This window comes from Neovison vison, chromosome 12 (genome assembly GCF_020171115.1).
Source record: "Neovison vison isolate M4711 chromosome 12, ASM_NN_V1, whole genome shotgun sequence".
In the NCBI taxonomy this organism is placed as follows: Eukaryota; Metazoa; Chordata; class Mammalia; order Carnivora; family Mustelidae; genus Neogale; species Neogale vison.
The window spans coordinates 62,789,156-62,811,636 of NC_058102.1; the positions used below are offsets into that span (position 1 = coordinate 62,789,156).

The following is a 22,481-nucleotide window of genomic DNA, read 5'->3' on the forward strand; positions in this document are numbered from 1 at the left end:
CATTCACCATAATAAAAAAGAGTATTGAAAATATTTTTTATTCTGTTCTTTTCAGTAGTTATTCTATTGTTTTGAAGTGTTGAATGTTAGATATTACCACACATCTGCAAGTGCAGAGTATAGAAGATGAGTACTTAGATCAGCCAAAAAGTCGGCAGTGCACCCTGATGACCCACATCTGTTCTCCGCTTTGAGCCAATCCCACATAATGTGAATGAGTCAGAGAAAAACATGCTGGTTCAGTCAACAGCAGCTCTTTTTCTTCATTTTAGTAATGACTGGGACTTAGAACTGGAAATGGCTTAAAAATATGTATCTAGTCCTTTCCCTGCCTGAAGGCAAGCATATGGTAGAGAGTATTTTCATCATAAACCATCCCCTACAAAAGAAAGTTTACAACTTCCTTGAACACATTCAAGTGTCTAGCATCCACACGTTGTCATTTATCCATTGTCTCTCTCTCTCTCTTTTTTTTTTTGGCCACTTTTATATTGTGACTGCTGAAACTTCCACTTCCTTAACTATGCCTTGTTCCCAGAAGACAGGGACTGCCACTCTTCCTTCCCAGTGGCTTAATAGGGTCACTGGCTAGGGGATCTCAGAGAGCATGACATTTAAAAAAAATCATGGTGGTGTGTTTGTGGTAAAAAAACGATATAGCTCATATTAGCAGTCCTTTATCTCTTTACAGAAACATTTCATGTCTGCTCTTGTGTCCTCCTTATGTGTCCATGTTCGGTGTTACGTCCTCCTCGTGTGCTATTTTATGAGTGTGTGGGAAAAAGCAGTACACGGTGGAGAGTAACCGAGAGTGCTGTGCATTTTTCCTGCTCCCCAGAACTAACAGAACACTTTGCTAGAGTTGGGGTTCCTAGATGTGACAGAATCCCACAGTGTAGGAGTTTTATAGCCTAGGGAAGGATGCCTCCAACACCTTTCCTAAGGGTGGAAGTACAACCCTGAAGTCATTTGCTTGTCTTCCTGCAGAAGACTGTCTTCTTTTAGAAGGCTTTAAATTCTTTAGTGAAGGGAAAAAAAAAGAAAGAAGATGATGACAAATGTGGCTATAATAAGAGCATATAGAGAAAAGGAAGGAGTTTCCCACGATGCAACACGGTTTCTGAATTTGGTAATGCACTTGCATTAACAAACACACTCAACATGACAAATGTGAAAATAATGATACTTGTTTGGGGGTGAGAAGTTTGGTCTGTCAGTTTTTCCTGTGTTTTTGGTTTCTTGTGTTCAGTGTGTTTCTCACCTGTCTTGACTCAATTATGGGAAGGACTAATGGAAAATAAAGACTAGATTGAAAAAGACGCCAGTATACCAAGAAAAGTATTTGCTCAGATCAGATTCCATTCTCATGAGCAAATACCCTGAAGCCTTCGTTTCTTTGCCATTGAGCCTAAAAGTACCTGATGTCACAAGAATAAAGTAACTCATTCGTGTTTAAAGATACTCAGCTTCCATTTTATTATTACTCCTAGATACAATTCTTGGTAAAGTGAGATAAATGAATTATGCTTTTGCATTTTTCAAGTGACAGATTTAATTCAGTCTTAAACTAAACATGAACTTATTGACCTTTTTGACCAAAACTTCCAGGAGGTATAAATGACTTCAGGTATGGCTGATTTAGATATTTGTTTTCGTGATTGTGGCTTTATTGTCCTGATTTGAGTCACATAACCATCCCTGGGAATTTCAGTGGTTATGGAATAATCTGAATGAGCCCAGCTCCCCTTGTCCCAATCAGCTCAATATGGTGATGGCAGTTGGTAACCTGGGTAGAATGAGGAATCTGCCAGGTGAGATCCCTGGACTAAGAGACCTACAAGCCTTTTATCCTTTCATCTGTGAGAAGGGTTAACCACAGAGCTCAGGAACCACTTCTACTAGAGTGTAAGGCAGAAACAATCTCCTCAACAAACCATTACGTCTGGTCTCACATGTGGTTCTGGGTCCTAAAATTCTTGTTGCATCACACATGTCTCTTTCTTGGTGCCTATGCCAAGGCTATTGAACCTCTCTTTATCTGTAGCTACCTTGCAAGACCCATGAATTTTCCATTTAGTCCATGTGGGAGCTTTCCTTATGCAGGCAGGCCTAGCTCTGGGCTACCATATAAGATTAACCTCAGGCAGGTAATTAATTTCCCATAGGAAACTCAAAACACTCTAACCAGAAGAAAGGAAGCCAGGAAGAAAAGGAAAGATGTCAGTGTCAGTACATATTAAAAATATGGTGTGATACAATTATCAAAGCCAATGTATTTTTATTATTTTTTAAAGTATAGTTGACATGTAATATTATATTAGTTTCAGGTGTATGACATAGTAATTCAAGAATTATATATATTGTGCAGTGCTCACCATGATAAATGCAGTTACCATCTGTCACCATACAAAGTTATTACAATAATATTGATTCTATTCCTTATGCCGTACTTTTCATCCCTGTGACTTACTTATTTTATAACTGGAAGTTTTTACCTCTTAATTCCCTTCACCTGTTTCTTATCCCTTCATCTACAACCTCTTTGGTAACCACCAGCTTGTTCTCTGTATTTATGAGTGTATTTTTGTTGTTGTTGTTGTTGTTGTTGTTGTTTTAGACTCTACACGGAAGTGAAATGATACAGTACTTTTTTCTGTATGACTTATTTTTTTTTTTAGTGTTTTATTCTTTTTTTTTTTCCAATTTATTTATTTTCAGAAAAACAGTATTCATTATTTTTTCACCACACCCAGTGCTCCATGCAAGCTGTGCCCTCTATAATACCCACCACCTGGTACCCCAACCTCCCACCCCCCCTCTGTATGACTTATTTCACTTAGTGTAATATTCTTCAGATCCATCCATGTGGTGAATGGCAAGATTTAGTTCTTTTTTATGGTTGAGTAGTGTTGATTGTATATATATACTACATCTCATCCATTCATCTATTGATGGACACTTAGGTTGCTTCCATGTCTTGTAAACAATGCTGCAGTAAACATAGGAATTCATATATCTTTTCAAATTAGTGTTTTCATTTTCTTTGGCTAAATACCCAGAAGTGGAATTACTGGATTATGGTATTTCTATTTTTAATTTTTGGAGGAAACTCCATAGTATTTTCCATACTGGCTGCACAAATTTATATTCCCATTAACAGTACACAAGAGTTCCCTTTTCTCCGCATCCATAACAAAACTTATTTCTTGTCTCTTAAAAAAAAATAATTACTGAAGTATAGTTGACATATAATTTGTTAGTTTCAGGTGTATAGCATAGTGATTTGGCAATTCTGTACATTACCCAATGCTCACCATGATTGAGTATAGTTACCATCTGTCACGATACAGTGTTATTGCTCTATCATTGACTATATTTCCTATGCTGTACTTTTCATCCCCATGACTTACTTATTTTACAACTGGAAATTTGTATTTCTTAATCCCCTTCATCTATTTCGTTCAACCACCATTCCCCTCCCTTCTGGCAACAACCAATTTATTCTTTGTATTTATTAGTGTATTTCTGGATTTTGCTTGTTTGTTTTTTAGATTCTACATATAAGTGAAATCATATGGAATTTGTCTTTCTCCTTTGGACTTGTATCATTAGCATAGTATCTCCTAGGCCCATCCATGTTGCCACAGATAGCAAGATCTCATTCTTTTATAGACATGAGGGTTCCCTTTTCTTCATATCCTTGCCACCACTTCTTACTTTTTATTTTTTGATGCTAGCTATTCTAACTAGTGTGAGGTGATATCTTATTGTGGTTTTGATTTGCATTTCCCTGGTGATTAGTGATGGTGAACATCTTTTAATGTGTCTGTTGACCATATCTATGTAGTCTTTGGAAAAATATCTATTTAGGTCTTCTGCCAATTTTTAAATTATTTTTTGTTTTTTTGATGTTAAGTTGTATGATTTCTTTATTTATGTTAGATATTAACCCCTTATCTGATATATCATTTGCAAGTATATTCTCCCATTCAGTAGGTTGACTTTTTATTTTGTTGATGGTTTCCTTTGTTGTGCCAATCTTTATAGTTTGATAGAGTCCCAATTGTTTATTTTTTGTTTTGTTTTCCTTATCTGAGGAGACAGATCTGGAAAAATATTGCTAAGACTAATGTCAAAGAGATTGCTGGCTGTGTTTTCTTTTAGAAGTTTTATGGCTTCAGGTCCTACATTTTTATTTTATTTTGGTGGTTTGAGTCCAGTTTTATTCTTTTGCAAGTAGCTCTCCAGTTTTCCCACTACCATTAACTGAAGAAATTTTTTTCCTATTGTATATTATTGCCTTCTTTGTCACAGATTGACCATATAAGTATAGATCTATTTTGGACTCTATTCTCTTCCATTGATTTAGGTTTCTTTTTTTTTTTTTTTCCCATTAGTACCATACTGTTTGATTACTACAGTTTTGTAGTATAGTTTGAAATCTGGAATTATGATTCTTCCAGCTTTTCTCTCTTAATTTTGCTTTGGCTATGTGCGGTCTTTTGTGGTTCCATACAAATTTTAGGTTTATTTATTTTAGTTCTGTGAAAAATACTATTTTGATAGGTATTGCATTAAATCTGTAGATTGCTTTGGGTAGTATGGACATTTTAATAATATTAATTCCTCCAGTTCATGAGCATGGTATATCTTTCCCTTTATTTCCAGTTGTGATAATTTTTAAAATTTTATGTTGGATGGCAAAAGTGAAAGTTTTTTGTATATAGAGGTATTTGTGACTAGGGGAACTTTTTGTTATATGTATAAAATTCTTTTCAAAAATATTTATTTAGCTAGAAGTTAATCTTTTTAGGTTTGAATATACTTTTGCCGATTTGACCTATGTTTATTGTTTCTATTGTGTACTAGGCAGTGTTTTCCAGAGAAACACAGTCAACAGAATGTGTATATATATAGAAAGAAATTTATTTTAAGGAACTAACTCAGACAGTTATAGAGGCTAATAAGTCCAGAATTTGCAGAGTGGGCTAGCAGGCTAGCGACCCAGAGGAGAATCGATATTACAATCCAAGTTCAAAGACTGTCTTCTGCGGAATTCTTCTTGTCCCTGACAGAGGTCAGTCATTTGTTCTATTCAGGTTGTCATTTGATTAGATCGAGCCCACCTGCTTTACAGAGGGCAAACAGCTTTACTCAAGTTCATCAATTTAAATGTTAATCTTATCCAAAAATAGCCTTACAGAAACATTCAGAATAATGTGTGATCAAAAATCTGGGAACTGTGGCCCGGACTGGTTGACAAATAAATTTAATTATCACATATTGTAAAGTACTGTGATACCGCAAATTAGGTTCTATGAATTTGTGGTTATGCTCATGATTCAATGATTTGCACATTTTTTTTTGAAATTTTATGTTAGATTTTGTGACTATGAAATGTCCCTGTTCATACTTCCCTATATGAGAAATAGAAGACATGTATTTGTTGTACAGATGAAGTGAATTCAGATTAGTATTGTTAAAAGAATTCATTGAAAATATTAGGTGATCTTTGGAGATTATTAAGAGAAAAACTGGGATTTATAAAACCAATATTTAGAATATTTTTTTAAACAGAAAGTCTAGAATATGTTTTAAGAGCAAAAATTGTTCAGTTCAGTAACTTTTTCCCTAAAGCTGGAAATATTAATGGCATTGACAATGACCAGGGAAAAGTGTTTCATGTTTCTAAGGAATAGCAGCCTAAGAAAAGGAAAAGATAAGCCTTACGGGTCCCATGATGGTTTGATAATGGCCAACTAAGCCTATTCATTCATCAAGTACAGGACATAATGCCCCTTTACACGCTCATTCACATCACTCCCACTTCCTGCATTTTTTCAGCAGGAAAATTTGCTATCTGAATCAATATTTGCTGTTCTCAATATATTTCCTTCCAGAATTCTGGAACTAAAACAATTTGTCCCTTGATAACTTGGAATCGGTCCCAGGTTTGTTTGTTTTTATTTATATGTGTATGTGTGTGTGTGTGTGTTCATTGTTTTCTTTAAAAGTGCCTATTCAATTTGTGAACCCTCACTAAAGAGTAATGGAACGTGCAGAGAATTCAGATGCAAATAAGCCTGGTTGATGTGCAATGTTGTGAGAAGTGCATTTGCTCTTAACACGGTGGGCACCAAAATTTTGACTGTGGTAGTTTGCTTGTCCATATATCTATTTACAAGAATATTTGGGAAGGCCTTGTAATTCTTTAGGGAAACTGTGAAAGTCTTAGCTTAAAATGGCTGAACCCATGCAGTGGGATGGAAATGACATTTATTTTAAATGAGGTGTTAACTTAAGCATGATGATATACAACAGGGAAATGGTTCAGATATTGATTCTCATTCAGTCTTAATTTTAGAATGGGTAGAATTTCCTTAGCCCATGTCACTAAGAGAAATGTCTTTGTTGTCATTCAGATGCAGTTTGCACCCCCAACATAACTCCTGGTTCTTACATTGCCATTTCTAAGTACAAACTCATGCTGTTCTAGATTAAGATGATGGAGTCAACTCGTGCTTGTCAGCCTGCCCTCTGCCTCTCACAAAATTTACCTCAAGAATGACTGTCCATTTTCTTACTAAGAAGGGTTCATTTCTCGATTATCCTTAAAAAAAAAAACAAAAAACAAACAAAAAAACAAAAAAACCTCTGTTCTTATAGCATATTATCCTGGGGCTACCTCTTCTTTGACAGACCCCATACAACATTGTTTCTCAATTCTGTGCTTTATGGATGCCTTCTGAACCACTACCTTCTCACTAACTGTGATACTGTATTTTGACACCAATTCTCTGACACTCCAATTAAACTGAATTAGTATTCGATTCTAACACTAACTACCTAGAGTTGGTACTGACCGCACAAGTTAAAGTTCTTCGTTATACTGCCTCCACTTCAGACATCTCCCATAAGTTTGGGTGTCTTCAAACTACCCTCACTCCTGTCTGGCTGGCTAAAACTTAAGGGCTTCCCGTAACCCCTTCAGGTTTGATAATTTTTAGAACAACTCACTGAACTCACTGAAGGTGCTATACTTATTACAACTTCATTATAAAGGTTAAAGGTCAGGAACAACCAAGTGAAAGGATGATTGGGCAAAGCATTGGGCAAAGGTAGAATGCAGAGCTTCCATGTTGTCTTCTTCTGGAAACTGGGTACATCATTTCCACCACATCAGTGTGTTCACCTACCAGGAACCTCCACAGAGTCTCAGTCCCCAACGTTTTTATTGGTGTTTCATTACAGAAGCATAAGTGATTGAATGAATCATTGGCCATGTAACTGAAATCAATTTCCAGCCTCTCTCCCCTTCCCACAGGTTGAGTTGGCCCAAAGTTCTAATGTTTTAATCACACAGTTGGTCATTCTGGTGACCATTCTCCATCTTGAAGGTATTCAGGACCTACCATGAGTTAGCTTATTAGCATAACAAAGGCACCCCTGTCACTCAGGAAATTCCAAGGATTTTTGGAGCTCAGGTCAGGTAAGAGGGGCAAAGACCAAATGTAGATACAGATAGAGATATTGATTTTTAGCATACCATAAATAGATTCTTCCCATTTCTGATCTCTATATGTGACATGATTAGGAAAAGTTATATTGGTTCACTTTTGGTGAGGAAATTCGGCCTGGCTTCCAGGCTAAAGATGGTTCTCCCATTAGGTCGAAATATGGATGACATGAAATTTCTGCTGAAGTGACTAAATATTGTTCCGTCATAGGTCAGGGACTACCTGTTTAACCCTTTCACAATCTAATTTCATGTGCGATATAAAAGTACTTTTAAAAAATTAAGTATTTATGTTTCCTTCTAGGATTTTCATATTTCCACTAACTAAAGGTAAAGTCTCAAATCAAATTCAAATCAATATTTGAATATTTATTGATCCCCTATTATTTGTGAGACACTTCAGATGCACATTAAAACAAAAAACTAAGTCCCTTTTCTAGTTCTTTTCTCTAGTTCTTAAATAGAAGTTTAAGAGCTGAGTGATAATATATGTCAGTGGTTTCCAAACGTCATTCTTTTCCAAGCAGAGCAACTCTTGTTAAAAAAGTACTAAAACCCTCCATCGACCCTCCATCGAACCTCAGGAGTTGGAACACTGCACATAAACACAGACACACACACACACACACACACACACATCACCAATACAAGCCATATTATGAAGGATTTGCAAGGCGAAACATGACTGGCTAAAATAAGTAGAATAGATGAAGTGTTCTGAGAGCAGAGGAATGAAAGTTCACAGGAAGCTGAAGTCCCTGTGAAGGGTTAGAGAGTTGAGTAGAATGAAGAGCCTGTGTGGGAGGAATAAGAGAAACAAAAGAAGTAAGGAAGTGGAGTCTATTCTTTGAGACACCATAGCTCATCCTCTGTTTTAGCTGGAGCATCAGGTATATGCAGATGAGCAACAATTTATGGAGCTCTGTTCTATCTGCTCAGGAAAGAGGGGAAAAGGAAGTTTTTAAGATGATGACTTATAGTATGAACTGGGACAGATGAGGCCTTCAGGCTGGATAATTATTTCAAAAGCATTTGAAAGTGTTTAGGCAGATAATAAAGATTCCAACCAGGAGCGATACCAGGAATGGGGAAAGAGGGACAGGGACGTAGTTAACTTTGAAAAGGACATTGCCACAGGACTTGGCAAGTGGAAATGAAGAAGAATTTTGGATGGAAGTCCCAGAAGCTTGAGCAAAGTAGAAAATCACAATTGACTGAGATCAGACAAAAACATCTTCAGGCAAAATGGAGTCTATTAAAATGTGGGAGGCTCTTTTCTTTCTTTCTTTTTTGTTTTTTGTTTGTTTGTTTGTTTGTTTGTTTGCAGCAGTGTTTTCAGGTTTACATGTTACTTGGAGAGAATTACAGGGATTGGTTAATTGTTCACCTGTGCATTTAAGTTTGTGAGAATGTATGATGACTTGAGAATGTATTGTAACAGTCATCTGGTCTTTTAGTTAATGTATTAATGTTTAATATAAAAATATTTTACTTGATGTCAGTGTTACACACGGAAACAGACGTGACATTTGCAGTATGAAAGAAGCTTGTCTTTTTTGTCCAGTACCTTGTGGCGTGCTTAGAGCATTAAAGCAACATCTGGACAATACTTGCTTTATAAAACCAATTAGGTAAGCAAACATTGACTGTAATGGCATTTTAACAGCTTAAAAGCATATTTCAAAATAAAACAGGAAGGCCATTCTTGTTTGAAGGTAAACATTTTCAAGATGAACATTAATTCAAACACTGCACTGAAACTCCCCAGGCTGAACTCTTTCGCACATGGCTCCACAGTTGGCTACTGTGCCACACCCCTCTCAAGAGGCTGTCCACAGGAAGCCATTGACTCAGATACTTGGTCAAACACCTTTTTCAAGTCATTTGCCATTTTTTTTTCAAAAGCAAAAATGTTTTGTGGGTAGACCCATGGATGCATGAAACCACCTTTAGTCTGTGGGTTCTTTCCGTTGCAATCTGAAGAAATTGAACAGTCGGGTTTATGTATGGTTAATTACTAGAGGCTTAAGGTTAATTACCATGTTTTCATGCCATTCATTCCCATCACAAAGAGCTCTGCTGGTTGGTTTACTACATCCACCCAGGAGTCAGCAATGGGCCAAGTAGAATGGGACTAAGTGAGGGACAGACACCGGGATCCCTGGACATTTCTGATTATTTTTATTCTCAAGGGCATTTTTTTTTTTTGAAGATACTAGAAACTAATGTTCCTTCTACCATTTCTTTCTAGAACAGTTTGAGATCATCACTTACATACATACTGTGTGTTTGATGACTAAAGGACACTTTTCTAACTTTTAGAATTTGGATTTTTTTTTAAGTTCTTATTTAGAATTGAAAGCTTGTAATAACTGATATGATATTTCTGAGTAACTTGATGAAATTAAGCACAAAGTTGATTTCTCTCTGAATACTTTCCTACTGGCTTCTCTCTACAAATGTCACAGCTATTGTCCTCTGTTCTTTATCTGTGAAATCATAACTTCCTTTATAGTACTGCCTGGGTGGCTCAGTCCACTAAGCATCAACCTTTGGCTCAGGTCATGATCCAAGGGTCCTGGGATCCAGCCCTGCACTGGGCCCTGCATCGGGCTCCCTACTCAATGGGGAATCTGCTTCTCCCTCTGCCTCTGCTGCTCCCCCTGCTCATACTCTCTCTTTCTCTGTCTCATTTAAAAAAAAAAAAAGAAAAACTTCCTTTATAAATACCCAGTAGTCTCCCTGTAAATATTCAGTGTGTGGAATAAGAGACTGAAATTTTGTGATGGTTTATGGTAAAGCAGAAAAGCATTACATTCTAGGAAATGTAAAACATGTCTCATATATATATGTATATATACACATATATATTAATATGATATGGTATAAAATGATATGATAGGTATGTGATTATCTATATAGGCATAGGTATATGTAAAATGAGGAATCATTGACTACCATTCTTTGATATATTAGGAACAATGTTGACAGTGGTTCAAAGTCAGGAGACCTGAGGCTGGCTCCACATCTGTGTGATCTTTAAGTGTCTATACCTCATATTTGGATCTTGATTCCTTTTTTTTTTTTTTTAAAGATTTTATTTATTTGACAGAGAGAGATCACAAGTAGGCAGAGGCAGGCAGAGAGAGAGAGGAGGAAGCAGGCTCCCCGCTGAGCAGAGAGCCCGATGTGGGACTCAATCCCAGGACCCTGAGATCATGACCTGAGCCGAAGGCAGCGGCTTAACCCACTGAGCCACCCAGGCGCCCTCTTGATTCCTTTTAAATAGATAGATTTATATTTTTGATCATTGATACTAATGCTCATGTGCTACCATTCTTAATGACATATATTCGGAAGCCAGGTAAAGATTGAGAGTTAAACACTTTTCCATCTGTTCAAAGTCATCCTATGTGGTATCTCCCTCATGGGATGGGGGCCCCAAAATGTGGGGTGAACCCACTGCGTGGAAACCAGAGGCATGAGTGGTGAAAGAATTCAACAGAGACAGAATAAAGGAGATCGAAGTTTACTGAATACCTTGCAAGGGAGCAGAGGGCAGGACAACAGAGCAGAGACTGTCTGCCACAAGGCCATGGGTGGAGACTGTATTGAAAGGGGGAAGATGAGGACATATGGGGACTTACGGAATTATCTCTTTTTTTTTTGGTAACTGTGCCTGGTTGCAAGTAGGCCATTGTCTGGCTATGGCCTATGGCTATTTTGAGGTGGGTCTCCTGTTGGGCCTGTCTGCATTCAGCTCTGAGGCTGCTGTGGGCCATTTCTACATTCCATCACTCAAGCCTATTGCCCAAAAGTGGCCTCTACCATACACACTTAATAGGAGTAACTCTGGAAAACACAACTGCTAGCCTGTAGTTTTTTGTTTTGTTTTGTTTTGTTTTTTCCTGAAGCCCATTAGAAGTTGCACGATGGGGATGTCTGGGTGGCTCAGTTGGTTAAGTAGCCCACTCTTGATTTTGGTTCAGGTCATCATCTCAGGGTTGTGAGATAGATGGAGCCCTGTGTCGGGCTCTGTGCTAGGCATGTTGCCTGCTTAAGAGTCTCTCTCTCCCTCTCTTTACTCTGTGCACCCATCACCCTCTAGTCCCTTGCTTGCACATGCACTCTCTCTCTTTCTCTCTCCAAAAAAAGAAAAAAGAAAAAAAAAGAAGAAGAAGTTGCATGACTGAGAAGAAAGTTTAGAAGTTATAGAGGTGCCCTCTGCCCCCAGCTACAACAGGGTTAATTTGCTTTTTTGAAGTGAAAAATTACTTTATTCACTTAAGCACAAATCTTTTTCTCATTCTTTCTCATCCTTTATTTTCCAATTTGTAATCACTGTCACCTTGAGCACTGATATACCCTGAAAATTCAACAAAATGAGCAGTAATCAATAGTTAAATAAGCAAAGTAGGAATAAAGGAGAAGACAGAGCAAAAGGGAAGGAATGCAAGAGAAGATGTCTGGTTGAGGTTAATTTCAATATTAGAGATTTGGTATGAATTGCTACCCTGGTTCATAGGATCTAGTTGCTGTGGTATTACACTTTTTTTTTTTTTTTGGCAGCAGTCTAATGAAAATGATGATGATAATAGTAACAAATCCACCTTTCCTGAGAAAACGTTTATACTGGCGTAAAAAAAAAATTCCATAGTTTGTATAAAGTTGTTTTAAAAAATGGTAAACTTTTTCCAAAAAAGGAAAGTATGTATCTATAAAAATCTCAGAACATTTCTAATGTAACCAGACATTAAAATGTTTGCTTAAAACAAGGTCTATCAAAATGATTCACAAAACAAAACATTGGAAACTTACTCTGCAACAGTTTATTTGAAATTCTCTTCTCTTTCTGGTGAAGTCGAGACTTGAACAAGCTAATACAGACTACCTGAAAATTAATATCACCTGGGTGATGAAATTTTCTTTTTCTCTGAAATTATCTGGTCTTTTTGGTTTATTATTCCTCTGATATTTGAATTGTGGAATCACAAGAGGATCTCAGGGCACAAAAGTGTCAGTTTTTGTTGTTGTTCTGCTCTTGATATAGAATTATTTTAATTCCAGTGTAGTAAAACTAGTATTATATTAGTTTCAGGTATATAATTTTGAGTGCTTAGTGGCTTTAAAAAATAAGAGTAAGAATCATTTTGCTAATTTTTGCCTCTTAGTAGCAATATGAAATTTGCTGACTAAAGTAGATTAGTAATAACTTTCCTTTTAGGCATTATTTATTTTTAAACTTTAAGAAGGCACACAAGTAATACATAAATACATCTGTGGTGAGTGTTAAGTAATCAAAGATCATAGAATGGGAATCAAAAGAGCTTCATGTATTGGGTTTAGTTTGAGTAGTACTTTGAAAGATGGTGTATTTTGACAGATGAAAGATGAGGGAATAGAGTGAGTAAAGATCTAGTGTCTTAAAAAGTTGAGTATGTATTCATGGAATGGGAAGTCCTTTGGTCTGGCTGGCTGTAAGGTGTGTGAAGAGATGTAGTCAAGATTGGGAAAGTTGCTTTAGGCCAGATCCTAGATGGCCTAAAATGTCAGACTAAGGAGTTTGAATTTATTCTTTCAGAAATAGTTTCTCAACAAAAGATTCTGAGTATGTGGACAGAAGAATGATGATGTAAGCCATGTTGCAGAGCTGGATCTTAATGATGCCACCCAATTGCTATCCTTATTCTTTCTAGACATTTGTGAAATTTAAGGTAGAGATTGAAAGCATATGTAACAAAGATATTGAATTTATCGACTAATACAAAAGCAAACACTCTTGTCAAGAAATATTATCCAGAAGCCAGCTAATCACCTAAATCTTCCCTCCTGACTAGAGATAACCATTGTTTTTTGTGGTTATCTTTTTTTCTTTCTTTATATTTCTTTATATTCTCTTTCTATATATAGTAAATATATACTTATACATATTTTACTTTATATTTTATATATCTACCTGTATATTACTAAGAAACAAGGGTGCCTGGGTGGCTCAGTTGGTTAAGCATCCTTGACTCTTGGTTTCGGCTCTGGTCATGATCTCAGGGTCCTGAGGTCAAGCCCCATATCAGTGTCTGAGCTCAGTGCAGAATCTGCTTATCCCTCTCCCTCTGCTCCTCCTCCATCTCATAACCATCTCATAAATAAGTATATCTTAAAAAAAATTTTTAAAAATAGATTACTAAGAAATATAGTTTAGTATTGTCAGTTTTGTTTGTGACCACTCTGTCCTACTAAAGTATAGAGTGTGGGAAGGGGGAGTCTGTCTCGATGTTATCCATTTGCCCAAAAAATAAAAAAATGTAAAACATTTTAATCACTATATCTAATTGTAATAGAAAATAAATCACTGAAAGCAACGTGAGAAGTATTTCAAAGCCAATCTAAAATAAAGAATGGTAACAGGAAAACAGGAAACTGGCTGGAACAGGATTTAGTAATAATTCAAGATGTGACTTAGGACTCTCAAGTCCCAGCTCTGGAATGATTGCCTTTCTCTGCATGTAATTTCAGACCATTTAGTGAGGATTTCTGGGCTTTGTTTTTATCTACAAAATGTTAATAGTATAGACTAATTTATTTGATTCCAGGGGAGGCTCAGCCCCTCCTCAGAGCTCATAAGTAAGCCATATATATTAATGGAGAAAGGTTGATTCTATTTGTCATACTAACTGATCTGGCTAAAAAACACTATAATTAGATCACAAACTTTGTTTGATCATATAGGAAAAATGAAACTTCTACAGTAGTTACAGTAGTTACAGGGCATATGTTCATGCCCTGAGAGATTTTCTCTACGTCCTTAAAATCCTAATTATTAATTGTATAAATTCTCCATTCCAAATGTTTCCTCCCCAAGAGTCATAGTTCAAGTAAACATGACATTTAAATTTGCTTATACTTGGGGCACCTGAGTGGCTCAGTTGGTTAAGCATCTGCCTTCAGCTCAGGTCATGATCTCAGGGTCTTGGGATCGAGTCCCACATCAGGATCTCTGCTCAGTGGGGAATCTGCTTCTCCCTCTCCCTCTACCGACCCGCCCCCACCACTCATGTGCATGTGCTCTCTCTCTCTCTCTCTAACAAAAAAGTGAATCTTTTAAAAAATAAATTGGCTTATAATTCATAATTAGTCATAGTTACTGTGATAGCAACCATGATTGTAACTGCTACAATGTAGAAAGTCTAGGTTATTAAGAAAGATGGGAATTAACCATGAAAAGAGCATGATTTCAAGATGATACCTAATTTCCTTTTTCATCTTGGCTTTACAAATTGGTCTTACCTTATTTTGTTATGTAAAAATAAATTAAATGAAATTTTAAAATTCCATGACAACGCACAATAAAAGTCCTTAAATAAGACCCTAGCCAACATATCCATTGTGAATTTGTCCATCACAATTGCCTGGTAAGACTTAAAAAGAATTGTCTCCAAAGTATGTGGATTATAACATTAGTATCCACTGGTTTTAGTTCTAAGAGCCTATCAGATAGGATAATAAGATAACTTAAATGCTATGGTTCCAACTTGTTTAATGTACCTGGAGATTAATTTCAAATCTTTGTTGGCACTTACTATGATTCTTACCATATAGCTTTGAAGTGCATAAAATATAATCTCCTGCCTTAGTTAGTTTAGAAAACTTTTGGAAGATAAAAAATTAAGTAATATTCAAAACATCACAGAAATAAAAGAGCATTTTTTTTGGTAGGTTTCTTCTGTCTTTCCATATTTATTAAGAAAGTTCTTTAGTCTTAGGCCCTTATCCCTGAGACTGGTACAGGGCTTCCCTGGGCACATTTTTAAGTGTATGATGGTTGTTATTCCTTATGGCAATTGATATCATTTTACCTTTATTTGGACCAATGTGTATTATATAAAAGTCATATCAAATCTTTGAGCTCAGTTCTACTTTAGATTTCAAGTCATAGAATAACAAGATTTAGAAAGTATTATATGTCAGATCTTCCTAAGAAGATCTGAAATCAGATTTACAGGAATCGGTGTAATAGAACAACTAATATTATCCACATTTTATTTAACAATAGCTTATTTTTAAAAACCATGTATTATGATACTGTCTTAGGGATGCTTAGTGGGCTGTTTTTCCTTAGGTTCTTCATAAATTGTGGATTAAAAATTTTGAAACCTCTTTAGTCTTCTCTTTACTAGTTGGAATAGATTCTTCTATAATATCTCTAAAATATTTTTTTGAATATTTTAGAGATATTATATATAACTTTTTTCATAGTTATGTGGATTTTAAAATCATGCCCTTGGAACAACCTCAGGGAATAATGAAAATGAAAATCAAACTTTCACCAGTAACTTGTAATCACTCTCCATTGTAAAATCATTAATAGCATCTTCTAATAAATCTCTTGCGATCTTGAGAGCAGATTGGCTTTTCCACTTGGGGCAGATGTCGGCCAGACAGATAGGTTTTGCAGTGGTCCTTTGAAACCAGCAAACTTGTAACCAGAACTAGCGTGTTTTTCCAGGTCAGATGGCTGCTGTCAGAAGTCAGCTCAAATATCTCTATTGGCTTCAAGTCTTTAAAAAGTTAAAAGGTTTCACTTATTCTTATATATTTATCTAAGGATATTTTTCCTCCCCAGAATATAGAGGAAGTTGCAATTTGGTTTAATTTGCAAATGTAAGTTTGGATAATTTATCCATAATTTCAATTAAAAAAAAAAAAAGAGACGGGAACAGTGTTCTATTATTTCCAGATCTCTGTGTCAAGGGATATCACAGTATGTTGACCTCATGTGAAGACATATAAATATGTAAGCTTTTCTTTTAGTGTGATTAAATTCTGTTTAGGAGTCCTGCCATAATATTTGTGTTAGTATTATTTTTAACAAGTAGAGATTAAGAAAGTAATCACAGTTTCTAGTAAAAAAGTTTGAGTCTGAGAAATAGAAGTACTTTTTTTTTTTAACTACCTTGAGTTCAAATCGCAAAGACATTCCCAAAATGGTCATGTGCCTGATTTTACAGTAAACTAAGCTGTCTTTTGAGTTCTCTGAGATAATGTAATGGTGATATAAACCCACAAAATAATGTCTTTTTCAAGGTACCTCTTTTTATGGTGACTAATAAAGGTAGTACAATTAAAATGTTTACTGGAGTTCTGAGAAAGATTGTAGTGGAATTTATGGGCAGTTTTGTGCTTTCTTCTTAATTACCTTTGACTCCCCATGTAACAAATTCAGAGGAAATGAAGAGAAGACTGGGAATCTGTTAGAAGAATCTCAAAATGTCATGCTGCTTGTACTTCCCAGAAGCACCAACAAGTGGCAACAACGCTTCCATGTGTTACATATTCTTTGTAAATTAGACATTATTTTCACATGTAGTTCAGGGAAAAAAAATATGTAAGAGAAAATGAAACTATCTTCCTAGTTCTTATTAAAGTCAGAGTACTGAATTGAAACAATTCTTTTCTCCCTCCCTCTCCTCCTCCGTCTTCCGTGATTTTTCAGGTGCCCACGTGATTTTTCAGGTGCCCACGGAAAGCCTGATGATAATATGCAGTGTGGAGAGTTCACGTGGAGCTGGAGGGATGGAGGTTGCAGAGAGGATGGGGCAGGAGAGGGCAAGACCATGGGAATATACCTACACTCAATTTTTTAGCAGGTGAGTTTTCAGAAAGGCTTTGCTGATATTAGTTTTCATGCTTTTGGAAAGTGACTGTTTATCCAACCCCAGATATTTTAGGTACACTGGAAACCCCACTGGAAGCACATATCATTCTGTGTTTGCAACATCAGACTCCCCTGCCTGCTGGGTGGCAGTTCTTTCATACTCTTGTGTCCAAATGGCGGGAGTCACTTTTTCCCAGATGGCGTTTCCCAAGACTGCAAGCTCCTTTTCCAGGACCCACTGTCTCAGGCAGGAACACTCAACAGCTACTGGGTTCTGTTCCCTGGATGAATTGGTTAGCCTCCTGTTGCTTTTATGTAACTTGAAAGACGGATCCAATTTCAGTGGTGTAAATAATTACATTGCCACTACTTCATGTTATGTTATCTCCAATAATGAAGGCTTGGGTGGAGAAACTAGTTCCATTCAGTGCTCTAAGAAGAATGCTAGCTTAACATCAGAGTGACTACAGAATATGTAAGATTCTGGAACGGACTCATTAAAGTTAAACTGTATTTTCTGTGCCTTGATTAAACACAGTGAAGGGTGACAGTTTTAATAAAAATGTTAATTCTCTGGACATGGGTGGAGCAATGGGAAAAAAATGAAAATTGTTATATGGGTTGTTAAAAAAATAAAAAAGAAAAGAAAAGGCTCATATGTCGAGGGTCCTAAGAATTTTAAAAGTTGCTGAAACTTGTTGCATAATTATCTAAATTCTTGCCTCTACCCCACCAGGTTACCCCCGTGGTGGTAGTTTTGGGGACTGGAGACTCAGGAAAGGAGGTTGAGAGGATTAGGGAATGTAAGTTCTGTCACTGAATTATCCTGTTTTACTTCTTAGTTATTTAAATTGCCTAAGTCTTTCTCTGATATCTATCTTCTTTCGTTTGTGGAGAGATTTCCTTTCCAGCAACTAATATGTTCTTTCTGGATCATGTTGTTTATTATAAATACCTAAAAACCACAAATCATTCCATGGCTGTTTAGACATATGGGTAGTCTGAGCAGACTTGAAGCTCTCCTACAATACTGTATTTCCCCTTTTTATCACATTTATGTGAGTCTGTTGTAATGATTCTTTCCTGCTAAGGCTGGGTACCATGTGTCTTGTCTTGCTCACTCATACATCATAGAGCCTATAAGATCACTCGGCAATAATACATTTCTGTTTAATGAACAAACAACTGAATGAGAAAGTGATTGAATGTGTAACTAACGCGCGTGCGCGCGCACGAGAGCTCAGGATAAGTACAGCCTTTAAGTGCCTGCAACTCATTATTGTGTTGTTGGGAAATTTTTTAATATTGTTTTTGCTTAAATCTAGTGGCTTCTACACAGAATCTCAGAGTTTCTCCTTTGCAAAATTTACATTGAGTAAATTGGAGTTTTTTCGGGGGGGGCATTATTATTAAAGAGTGTGGCAGATTTCATTTTTCAATATATCTTATCCCTGTGTTTTGCTTACAGTGTGACATTGAGAGGTGAGTTCTATATTCCCACCACTGAGTATGGATGGGCTAGCCTAGGGGACTGACTTCTAAGGGATAGGAGCACTAGAAGTAACTGAGCAAATTCTCTGAGACTAGATCATGAAAGGTGAAACTGCCTCCACCTGACTCTCTTCTCTCTCTGTTGAGACATTTGTTTTTTGGAACTTGGCCACCATGCTGTGAGAAAGCCCAGGCGATGTGGCTAGGCCTTAAGACAGTGTTCTTTTTTTTTTTTTTTAAGATTTTATTTGTTTATTTGACAGACAGATCACAAGTAGGCAGAGAGGCAGGCAGAGAGAGGAGGCAGAAGGCTCCCTGCCAAGCAGAGAGCCTGAGGTGGGGCTAGATCCCAGGACCCTGGGATCAGGACCTGAGCCAAAGGCAGAGGCTTTAACCCACTGAGCCACCCAGGTGCCCCTTAAGACAGTGTTCAAATCAGCACTCCCAGCAAAGGTCTCAGCCTACAGCCAAATGTCCACGACTGGCCATGTGACTGAAGGTGTCTACGGATGATTTCAGCCCCTTGGAGCCTTCCAACCAAGGTCTCAGATGTTGCAGAGCAGAGAAAAGCCATCCTGCCCTAGACTGTTTGACTCCCATGACCATATTAAATGGTTCTTTTGCTACCATATTTGGGGTAATTTTTTAATCCAGGCATATAATGGAATGTAGATTTAGCTTTCACTTTTGTTTTACTTGTTGAGATGATTTATTGAGATCTAATTAACATATCCTAAAACCCACCATCTTAAAATATACGTTTCAGTGGCTGTAGTATGTTTACAAGTTTGTATAGGCAACACCATAATCAAATTCCATAACATTTTCATCACCCTAAAGAAAAACTCCATACTTGTTAGCAGCAGTCTCTCCTTTTTCTTCCTACTCCCCAGCCTGTGGCAACCATTAATGTATTTTTTTGTCTCTATGAATTTGCCTATTCTGGACATTTCATATAAATGGAATCATATAATATGTGTCTGGTTTCTTTCACTTTGAGTAGTCTTTTCAAAGTTCATCCATGTTGTGTCATGCATCAGCCCTTCATTCCTTTGAATAACATTCTGTTCTATGAATATGCAGTATTTTGTTTATCCATTAATCTGTTGATGGACATTTGGGTTGTGTCTCCTTTCTGGCTGTTGCAAATAATGCTGCCATGAATATATGTATGTGCAAGAAATTTTTGTTTGAAAATATGTTTGTTTGAAAATCTGTTATCTAGGATATGTAAGAGGAATGGTAACTTTATGTTTAAATTTTTGAGGAGCTGTTAAATTTTTTTCCAGAATGGTTGTACTAATTTACATTCCCACCAGTCAATGTAAGTTTCTCCATGTCTTCATCCATACTTGTTATTTTCTATTATTATTATTATTATTATTATTGTCATCCATGTGTATGTGAAGAGGTATCTCACTATGGTTTTGGTTTGCATTTCCCTAATTATTTAGAGAGGTTCAGCATCTTTTCATGTGCTTTTTAGCCATTTGTCCATCTTCTTTTTTTAAAGATTTTATTTATTTATTTGAGAGAGAGTGAGCAAGAGTGGCAGCATGAGCTGGGGTGGAGGACAGAGAAGAAGGGGTAGGGAGGGGAGGGGAGGGTCAGAGGGAGAGCAAGCAGCAGTCTTCTTGCTGGACACTGGCTCAGTCCCAGGACCCTGAGATCCTGACCTGAGCCACAGGCTAAACCAACTGAGCCACTCAGGCACGCTACCCTCCCCCCTCACCCTGCCAATTTGTCCTTCTTCTTAAGAGAAATGTCTTTTTAAATCCTTTGCCCATTTTTAAGTTGGGTTGTCTTTTTATGTTGAGTTGTATAGGCACTTATATATTCTGGATAGTAGATCCTTTGATACACAAAAGTTCTTAATTTTGGTAAAGTCTGATTTATCTGTTTTTCTTTGTTCTTTGGGTGTCAAATCTAAAAAGCCATTGCCTAACCCAATATTGTAAAGCTTTTCTGCTGTGTTTTCTTCTACAAGTTTTCTCTCTTACATTGAAGTCATTAATCCATTTTGAATTAATTTTTTTATATAGTGTGAGTTTATGGTGTCCAAATTCATTCTTTTGCATGTGACATTCTGGTGGTCTCATCACCATTTGCTGAAAAGACTATACTTTCTCTGTTAAGTTATCTTGGCCCTCTTATTGAAAATCTATTGACCAGAGGTTAAGGGTTTATTTTGGGACTCTCCATTCTGTTTCACTGATCTATACGTCTGTCTATCTTTATGCCAGTACCATGATGTATTATTGATGTTGTAATAAGTCTTAAAATTGTAAAGTGTGAGTTCTCCAACTTTGTTCTTTCTTAACGTTGTTTTGGTTATTTTGAAACCTTTGCATTTCCTTCTAAATCTTAGAATCAGCTTGTCAATTTCTGCAAAAAAAAAAGAATTTTTATAAGAATTGCATTGAAACTGTAGATCAGTTTGGAAAGTTCTGCCATCTTAACAATATCATCTTCCAATCTATATGCTTAGAGCACATTTTTACTTATTCAGGTCTTTTTAAAAAAACATTTACTTATTTATTATTTGTCAGAGAGAGAGAGAGAAAGAAAGAAAGCACAAAGAGGAAGAATGGCAGGCAGAGGGAGAAACAGCATGCCCACTGAACAAGGAGCCTGATGTGGGACTTGATCGGAGGACCCTGGGATCATGACCTGAGCCAAAGGCAGACGCTTAACTAACAGACTGAGCCACCCAGGTATCTCTATTCAGGTCTTCTAAAAAAATTTTAAGCAATGTTTTGTAGATTTCAGTGTACAAATCTTGAACTTTATAGGCTAAATTTATTCATAAGTATTTTATCATTTGAGGCTATTGTGAATGGAATTATTTTATTAATTTCATTTTTGGATAATTTCTACCAGTATACAGAAATGCAACTAATTTTTATATATCAGTCTGTAACCTGTAAACTTGGTGAACCTGCTGACTAACATTTTCTTTTGTGACTTGCTTAGAATTGTTCATACAGAAGATGATGTCATCTTTAAATGGAGTCTTTTACTTCTTCCATTTTAATCTGGATGTATTTGATTTCATTTTCTTGTCCAATTGCCCAGCTAGAACTTCTAGTACAGCATCAATTAAAAATGGTGAAAGCAGTCAGTTCATCTTGTTCTCAATCTTAGGGAAGGAGGACCTTCAGTTATTCATCATTACGTATAATATTAGATGCGATTTTTTCACAGATGGACTTTGTCAAATTAAGGAAATTCCCTTCTATTCCTAATTTGTTGAGTGCTTATGTCATGAAAAGGTGTGGGATTTTGTCTAATGCTTTTTTCTTTGTCTATTGAGATAATCATGTATTTTTTTGCCTTCATTCAATTAATGTGGTGTATTACAATGATTGATTTTCATATGTTGAACCTTGTATTCCTAGGATAAATCCCACTGGGTCATGTTCTATAATCCTTTATATATGCTGCTGTATTTGGTTTCCCAGTGTTTTATTGAGGCTTTTTATATTTACATTCATAACATATACTAGTCTCTAGTTTTCTTATATCTTTGTGTGGTTTTGGTATTGAGATGATACTGGCCTCATAGCATGACTTAGGAACTCTTCCCTCCTATTTTGGGGAAAGTTTGAGAAGGATTAGAAAATAACATTTGACTCTAGGTGCCTTAAAGTGTTGTTAGAAAAAACAAAACTGAGGTGGTATATAAGCTATGTGTATTTGTTTCCTGTGGAAGCTGTAACAAATGACCATAACCTGGGAGGCTTAAAAAAAAAAAAAATGTATTGTCTTACACAAATCAACCTGCTGGTAGGGCTGCACAACCTCTGGCGGACTCTAGGGGAG

At 36.5% G+C, this 22,481-nt stretch overlaps 1 long non-coding RNA gene across 2 annotated transcripts in view; it reads left to right on the forward strand.

Annotated features, from left to right (window-relative positions):
• Window positions 1–21,248, forward strand: part of LOC122891686 — a 60,906-nt gene extending 39,658 nt beyond the window's left edge. The window contains exons 2-3 of one of the 2 annotated variants that reach the window (XR_006381307.1): window positions 17,007–17,160; window positions 21,209–21,248. This is a non-coding gene — a long non-coding RNA (uncharacterized LOC122891686). Of the gene's footprint in view, window positions 1–17,006; window positions 17,161–17,904; window positions 17,947–21,208 lie in introns of those variants that run through there. The other variant, XR_006381308.1, reaches the window with a different exon arrangement.
• Window positions 21,249–22,481: the final 1,233 nt, after the last annotated feature.